Source organism: Clinocottus analis, unplaced genomic scaffold (assembly GCF_023055335.1).
Source record: "Clinocottus analis isolate CAN_PGR_092001 unplaced genomic scaffold, fCliAna1.0.p SCAF_8, whole genome shotgun sequence".
NCBI lineage: Eukaryota > Metazoa > Chordata > Actinopteri > Perciformes > Cottidae > Clinocottus > Clinocottus analis.
This window is the reverse complement of record NW_027176240.1, coordinates 10672643-10682113: the sequence shown is the minus strand read 5'-3', so window position 1 is coordinate 10682113 and position 9471 is coordinate 10672643.

The following is a 9471-nucleotide window of genomic DNA, read 5'->3' as shown; positions in this document are numbered from 1 at the left end:
ATATATATAGCCATCCATATATATAACATCCATATATATATAATATATATAGCCATATATATATATATATATATATATCTATATATATATATATATATATATATATGTATACGTACATATATATACATATATGTATATATATATATATATATATGTATACGTACATATATATACATATATGTATATATATACATATATAGAGCCATATATTAGCCACCAAATTGAATTCTTAGGGTGTTTATCTAAAAAGTCTTTATCATGCTTTACATTTCAGAAAGTGAAATACAGGTTTTTTTATTTTCATATTCAATGTATTATTTATGCTGCAACTTTATTTATTCATGGTTTTCACACATACACAGCATGCTCAGTAAAGAGTTTGTCAGTAAGCGCTTAATTAACAATACAGATTTTTTTTTTCTTGTTCTGACGTTACTAACCAGAGAGGGAAAATGATTTCATACAGGACATAGTATTATAACGTTCCCATGAATCATTTGAATAATTGTTGATTTATTTTAGTTATTAAAACAGTACAGTAACTGTACAGTTTTTCTCTTCCAGACTCTCTGATGGGAGGAAAAAACAGCCTGATAAAAACCACAGTATTGTGGCGGGCCGGCGGGCTCGGTTTTGAGGACATATAAAAAACCTTTTAATTACGTCTGTTTGGGTTAGACATAAGATTTTGGTTAAGGTTCGGACTATAGCATGTGTTTTATAAAGAAACACTATGGAATTGTAATTTCAAGCAATCACAGAATCACGAGAATCTGGATTTCCATCTTTACACAAACTACAAGAAATATTTTGAGAGATTTAATGAGAGAGACTGTGAATGAAAGAAAGATTGAGAAAGTCAAGACAAAGGGATGAAGTTTGGAGAAAGAATTTTGCAGACACTTTTTACTAGAAGAGCTGCCTTTTTGTAGGCAGCCGTATGGAGACCACAAGCCGACATTTTCAGCTCCCCAACGAGAACAACATGTTTGTCTGGGAGAAGAAAATACATTTCTAAATTCGAGCTTCAACACAGTAAACAGGGGCCTTATTTTAACGAAAGCTTGACCTGCTAAAATATGCTAGATCGCTCCACACTATTTGTGCTAACGTGTTAGCTCCATACCAAACAATAATTCAACTCTATTGTCTGGAACTTGTGTTAATCATGTTGTTTTACCACATTAACATGTTTGATGTGTTTGGTTAAATGTCTTAGTGGTTAAACCTGTTAAGATGGATTTCTAATGGCCAGTTTCCAGGACAAGGAAAAGACAAGTCATGAAGGCTAAATTATTTTAACACATTGTTTTCATTCTCACTGGGCCTTGATGACTCGTTTTAGATTTTTATTTTTTATTTTTATAATCATGCCCAAACACAGTCCTATTACTTAAAGCTGTTGGACACACTAATGTAAGAAGATGGATCTGAAAGTCTAAAATGAGTGTTTGTTGAGATGCTTTTTTTTCTGCTTGTGTACAGTTGCTCTTGACATATTACGGTCTGTTCTGTGTGTTATTTAACATTATATTCCATTCAATATCTTAATTTGGTTCATATTAACCACTCTCATCATATTACTGTATTTTACCCATGCTCCATGCACTGGGACATTGTCTTCTATGGCCAGTTATGCTTTTATTTTGTCTGTAAAGCTGAGAGTGTGAGCTACACAGTGCTTATCTATAACCATATTCATAGAAAGCTGTGCTCTCAGGGACTTTAACCTCATCTAAAGATAAAACAAATAATATTTCATATGATGTGATTTAGGTTGCTTTTAGCTGTGACGCATACACTCAAAAGTAATCTGTGCCTACATGTGTATGGAGGAGCGTGAGGATAACTGTGGATAGACACTGGCCGAGTCAGAGGCCAATTTCAGTGAAAGACCAAATCACAATCCATTCATTCATCATTACTGTGAATCAATAAAACTTTATCACATACTAAGCTATGCTTCTTCCTGCCTCCTTCTTGCTGCTAAAACATGATGCTGCCGAATATTGTTGATGGGAAAGTTGCTTGAGTTGGGTGTTACCCCTACATCAAGAAGACCGAAGGTGCTTTTTTATATGAAGTATTTTACTTCCACCAGTTCTGATACATTTTGTGGGTTGTGATCTAATCTGTCCAAACTGGTTACTCAAGCAATGGACTCTTAGCTTGTAGGTGCTTCAAGGCCGGTGGAATACTGGAACTTTATTTCACAAGGTTTCCTCTAGAATGATGAAGCTGCCCAAACACAACCCTTTCAAACTGTTTGATTTTCTGTGACTTAATCTTTTGCAAACACTGCCCCTCATGGGAACTGAGAAAACATAAGACAAATATGCACAAACGTTTCCAGGAATTGATGAGCAAGCTTCAAGCATATCCAAGTGGGTGGAGTAATCAGCTATGTCTGCAAAGGAAATGTACTCTTTAACAAAAGTCTGATTCGCTCACAGCTGTCAAGTCCACCCAGAAAGAAAACAGTGGAGCTGTGAAGTGGTCACTTGCTGGGATGAAACAGATGCTGAGCAAACAGGAAGGGACTATTTGAAGGCAGAGCACCTGGGATCACAGAGTGTACTCACGCACATTCAGCATCCTTTCATGCCCTTTCAGTAGCACATATTCCTGTAAACACACATGCAAGATCACACATACTGTGAGCGAGTTTGGACTTCAAAGATCATATAAGGTCTTGAATTATTCTTTTCTGTGGAACATTTAAACTTGAGAAGATGCAGGTTGGAGATGCGTCCACTTGCTCTCTGTGCAGTTTCACTTGTTCTGTGGAAACATGTCACCACCCTCAAGTCAGAACTTAATTAGATCTCCAGCGTAGCTTGCACATATGTGGACCATCGAAGGTGAAACTCAAACAAACCAAATCACTCTATCAAGATGAATCGGAATAGGAGAAAGAAAACAATTAGAGGTGAAAAAGTTGAGGACATATGACCCACCTCCATTCATAAAGGCCCGCTCACGCAGTCCTCGTTTTATCCTTACAGGCCCACTTCCTGTTTGCTGCATGTGTTTTTATTCGGGAGGCCCCTTTTGCCACCCCACCCTGACCTGATGGGGACCACAGGCGGCTCCACAATGGAGACTGTGTGCGCTTTCTGAATGACAGACCTGTCCATACAAGCTACACGGAGCCAAGCTTCTCACCCCTTCTCACATACACACACACACACACACACACACACACACACACACACACACTGGAGTGCATAACAGGTTTTGCCGTCATCTCTTTTGAGAGCAGTGATCCATGTTTTAAAAGGCAGCCAGATTCTTTTTTGGGGATCAAACTTTAGATTGTTTAGCAGGAATGTCTGAAAGTCTCATGTCTGCTTTGATGAAGAAAACCATTGGAGCCGTCTGGTTTAGCATTGCCTTCATTACGATGTGCTTTTTTATCACATCACGGGTGATGAGCTGCTGCATTATCTCAGAAATTGATGAATGTGCATGAGTGTTTTCTTACACTTCTTATTAATTATAATTTTGTATGTATACAGTATGTGAGTGAGTTTCCATGTGCTCATGGATCATAAGCAGACCTGACGCACAGGCCCTAAGACATCACCTGGGATTATTAATATATACCGATAAGGAGATGCTTTCATTACCAATGAATTCATTTGCATAATTATCCCATCCTGTTGAGTGAAAAACACATTATGAGACACATTCACTTTCCATGTCAGACTTATTGCGAGAATAAATGAATAGTCGCTGAGAGAACACTTGCAAATTAACACAATGCCAGTCCTTAGGTGCATGTGAAATGTGATCTACTTCTCCATACTTACTGTATATTGCTTGAGCATTACATTTAATGTATCTTTGTGTGTGTGCACGTGCTTGTGCACGTACTTACCCCCCACCACCCAATCCTCTCCTCTCCATACGAGATTTATTGCAAAACAGCCCTGTGAGAGAATACACATGGCCTGCCCAGTCTCTGTACTGCACCCTGACAATTACTGCTATATATACCGCTCCAAATGAGAGCCATGAACCGGCGTGATTATAGGGTGGAGTAAAAGCAAAGAGGGAGGATGGGGAGGGGGGGGGGGACGAAAAAGTTAGACGAGTTGAGAGGCACGAGCTGAGAGATTGAAGGAGGGTGACGGGCAATACAAGTGGAAGTAACTGAAGTCTGGTGTAAATTGCATTGTGCGCTTTTCATAAATCACAGTGTATATAACACACTACAGTTTAGTCTGCATAGCTTCCTTTTCCAAATTGTGAAGTGGGAGAGATGAGATTAAAGTGATTAGAAGCATGCAGGGAATGAGCAGCATCTTCTCGACTTTGATGATGATGACCTCTGTCTGCATACTTCTTCCTCAATAAATTACACAGAAGAGCTTCAAATGCTATGGCAGAGGCTACTATTACGTTTGGCAAAGAAGTGCTGCCCTCTTCTGGAAGTGAGGGGATTAAAAAGACTATAAAGAAGAACTTGAATTTAAAAAAATAATGTGACAAAAGAAGTTTCTCACTAAAAGAATCAATGTTTAAATAAATGCAGATTTCTTGTCCACAGTGAAAACTGAGACAAGAGAGCCAACAAAGAAAGATCACCAGAAGCCTGAAATGAAAACACACATAAAGGAACAGAATAACGTCTGACATCCTGGTAGGTGAAGAAACTTTCACAGGCTATAAACAGTCTCCAAACCTCTTCAGCATCCACCTCTTAAGGCTGTGCAACACTGAGCGTGTCACTTCAGTCGGCTGTCAGTCTCGGGGCTTCCCTGAGTGTGCAGTCACCCCGACTGTCACTGACATCAGGCCGCCTGAATGAAGAAGAGGCATCTAAAGAAAGATTGATAACACATGAACTGATGTCACAGCGAAAAATCCCCACATGATGTATTGAACTGCTGTGTATAATAGATGCAGGTTGTTGCAGAGCTCTGGCCCTGGTGATGAACCATTTATTAAATGGATCAGTCTACTGACTGGGGTCATGCGATTGTGTAAAATGTGATGAACTGGGAAGTGTTGAGTTGAGAATTGGCTGTTCTTTTTACCACCCCCTTCTCCATGAGCAGCAGCCATCCCTGTGGGGAGAAAGAAGCGGGATCACATTACCCGTGGACCAGTTTCCATCGTACAGAAACCCCATGCTCTGCCTCACTCCAGCGGCTCGCATAATTGGAAGCATCTTGGCATGAAGATAGAGTCAAGGTGGCATATCAATGGGCGCGTACTCCAAGGGCATGCAGATAAGAAGAGGCTGCTTCTCTTAACAGGTCGTGTCCATGATAGGGTCACTGGCCCTCCCTAAAAAGACAGCAGGCCGGGTGTTGACTCACATATAAATAGCTACAGATGATCAGTGGTGTAGAGCCTTGTTGAACAATTCACTCCCAGTGGCGCTTATCCCGAACGCCAACAAGACACTGTTTTGTTACCAAGCCATGTCTCATTATGTATGCATGTATAGCAGCAGAGAAGTCCTGCGGCTCAGCGTAAAGAAGACGATAGATGATATTTTTTCTTGACAGTGACTTCATGTGACATGGCTGGAAATCAATTTTCACACTTACTCACTGCTTTTTTGTTGCTTTACACCAATAAGAGCTCTGTCATATGTTTGTGCAGCATTCATATGTCCAGTTTCATCAGAGTTGGAGAACATCTTTTCAATCAATTTCACAATTTACCCCAGAAAACAACTTTAGCAGAGACAAAGATATCCTGTTTCAAAAACACTGGATGCTGCATGTCCTACAATGCTGCTTAACAGCATATTTTATTGAACCCTCCCTGTCAGGTAAATACCCACACCTCACAAACCTCAAAACTCATAAACCCGAGCCGAGACAATCCTGATGACATAACTTCGACAATATCAGAGTTATTTTCTCAGGCACGACTCAATTTCTTATATTATGATGTGGTAAATATATGCAAAATCTTCTAAAATGTTTTCACTGTCTTATTAAAATGGAGAAAATATTTTGCAACATGATAGATAAAACACATTCAACATAAAACTAAAACTTAAATAACTAATTTTGTGAGTTTTCAACGCTTATGTCTTCTGCAAAAGGTGATCATATTTATTCTGACCAGCTCTAAGTGATACATCCATTCAGTCCTGTGTTCTTCTTCTCATCAAGCTGTAATATAAATGGCCACTTCTTCTTTCTCCTGCTACTTGTTCTGTCTCAGCTGTCCTGCAACAGTATCCATTCAGCTACGCCTCTCCAGAAGTGAGTCTTCTCCGCCTCTGCACAAATAAAACTGTGTGCCAAGTCGCATTAACTCTGCATCCTTATCGCCTTTCTGACTTGAGACATTTTATGAGCGGGGGCCTTTAGCCCCCTCAGTCTCCAACAATAAGAAGAAGCATGCTTTATGCTCTGCTGCATCACCTGCGCCACTGTTTATTAGACACCACCATCATTTAACTGCATGTACACTAGCAAAGGTCACATTTTGGTCTTCAGTTTATCGCATCTCGTTACATGATATATTTATAACGTAGCTCTCAGGCTGTTCCTGAGCTGGGGGCAGGTGAAACCCAGCAATGTTGGTGAAGTAACACGTAAACAGAGCTCTGGTGAAGCAGGATGCCCACTGTGGCCTCTGCTGCCGGCCTGAACCTGCTCTCCGTGCTCTTTAAGTTTCTACCCACACAAACACTGACCACACTGGACCGGAGTTTATGCTTACTGAGGAGAAAATGACTCAATAGCGTGCCAGGAATGTGTGCATATTTCCACAAATATCTTATAAAAAGTTAAATAATGTGAAAAGAATCTAACTTTAAACCCGAGGCCTCGTGGCATGCTGTATATTGGTCAACATGCTCCACCAGGACAAATTAATTTCATGCTCCTACAATTTAAATGTTCGGTCTGATCGCTGCTGCTCTTCAGTATGCATCCACTGTTGCCTGGATCAACTTGTATTCATTTCAGCAACATTGCTCCAGCTTACACTCAAGTGCAGTATTAGTATATGCAAAACCTCATAATCATGCTGTGACTCTGGCCCCTTGTGGTTTGTACAGCAGTGACTTAATTCTGCTCCACTAATCATAATAATTATAGATATAACAGTATCCTTGGTAATTACTGTAGAGCACTGGCTCCTATCTTTTAATGGGTGCTTAAACAAACAGATTTCAGACAAGTTTGGGAAGAAAACTAATCTATGGCCTCTGAGGGAAGATCAATCAGGTGAAGGGGTTGAGGCTAGGAGGGTGTAATAGGGTGGGGTTCAGTAATTAATACAGAACGCAGTAAGAGATGGAACCTGGCTCTTCCTTGTTTTTCAATTTGCTTCCCTTTCATCCCTACATCCCTCCTTCTCTCTGTGCTTTGCCACATTATTTATCTCCGCTGTCACACCATTGTTGTGATTATGGATGTCATGCAGCCGTAAAGCGCTCCACGATCAATAGGCCTGAAATTAAACCAAAAAATGAATTTCCGCAGTGTCGGCCACATGCACTCCTGAGCAGGAATTACCTTGCAGGAGAACGGCTGATTATCCCACTGAGGAGACAGCGACAGGAACACAAGAGGAGGGACGGAGCTTGACTGCAGCTGGCAGGACAGTTTTACAGCTTTTCTTTTTTTATAACTATGGGTCACAGAACACATGGCATATATGTTGAAACTTTGTTCAACCAAGCCTCCCAACACCAATTCAAATTAAAGATCATCGGTATTCTCATACTAGGATAAGTTGACCTCATTTGACCATCTAATCATTAAATATCCCATATGAAAGCGTCACAAGGGGAAAGGGCTTTGTGCAGTATTTAGAACTAAATCTCTGTAATGTAACATCTTCTGTGTCCATGATGACACAGGCCAACTAAGGACATGTTGTAGTCATTTATTTTGGGCTGAGATCAATGCGCTAATAGGCATGATGGGACGAAAAAGAACTCTCTACTCCCATCAGGTCATTTGTAACCTCCAGACCGGGAGACTTTCAAATGGCAAAACCTCCAATGATGAAAAACACAACAAAACTATTTGGTTAAAACGTGAGAAATCTAATACAACAATTTGAGGAATTGTGTTGTCGTAAAGAGAGCAGGTTTGTTAGAAAAGTGCAATCAACGTGCATCAAACGTGCATCCTTTATTCTGTGAAGTTATGTCATGGTACATTTTTCAGCCAAGTCACTTGACAGCAGCAGCCTTTTTAGAAAGCAACAAACACAATATGAAACCTGCAGCTCTCTTTGTTTTGGAGAATGTCACTGGAGCCACTTTCGCTAAGCGATGTGTCTTGTCCACACCAGAACTCGCTATTTATCCTGAGCAGCTGACAGAGAGATAGGGCGAGAGAAGACAGGAGAAGTGTTTTCAAGCTTTTAAAATACCTTGTGTAGCTCTCTTCAACCAGCCTGCCTTCCAGCATCTTCGCCTCTGCATGTCCCTCCACCGGAGATGGACGCATCCTTTCGTTTCTCTCTCGTTTCCCTTATCCCTCATTTAGAATTGATTTACTATTAATGCCAGAGCATCACAGAGGGAGGGTGACAGGGGTCGAGGTGGCTGCAGCTGCTTGACAGGCTTCTTCATCTCCGAACAGGAAGTTTGGTTTACATCAGCCGTGGGGCGGGACCTGTCATCAGCAAACCTCAGGGCTAATGGGCTGGATTTATGCTGTCCTCTCCTCCTCTCAGTGAGGACCAAGTTGGAAAAAATCACTGATTTAAGGTCTTTTCAGAGTTTTCTCCCATAGGTTATGGTTAAGGTTTGGGAACGGACAACTGATGTATACAATGTACTGTATGCTCCAGAGAAATACGAAAATAATCCATCCACAGTTCTGACTTTGATACATAGCATGAAGTCAAGTATACTTAACCCAAGCTAATTTCTTCTTTTCCCCTTTACTTGACATGTCAAGACAGATTCTACCCATCACTCCCCCGAGGAGCCCGGTGTACTGGGCAATAACCACAGTTCTGTTTTCAAATCAATTTGACAAATCCTTTGGAGAATTGTAAAGTAGTCTTAGAGCAAATAATGGCCTGACACTCTTCATTAGCAGAAAAGATGTGACTCAAGACTGACATCTAACCATGTGGCTTCTGGGTTTACAGAGAAACATCATGTCCTGTCACTTGTGACATTGTGGCAAGATGTCAATAACACACAAAGGAATATACCTGCAAGCAAAGTGTATTATAGCTCAATGCAGCAGCTTCATGGAAAAGTGATGGAAACATAATGTGACGTGTGCCCTGGTTTTAGTTAGACTCAACGGATACCACAAAGAGAAGGTAGATCTCGTAATGAATTCTTACTGTGTGAATAAATTGACTTAAGCGTCTGTAATTTGACAATATGCAATATGCATATGAATCAGCATCCTTTGTGTTTTATGAGGACATGCTGCTGTTTCATTCTCTTGCTATTCCATTCCTGTTCTTTCCTCCTCACTCCATCTCTCTCTCCCATCCTTGTGAGCATCACAGTGACTG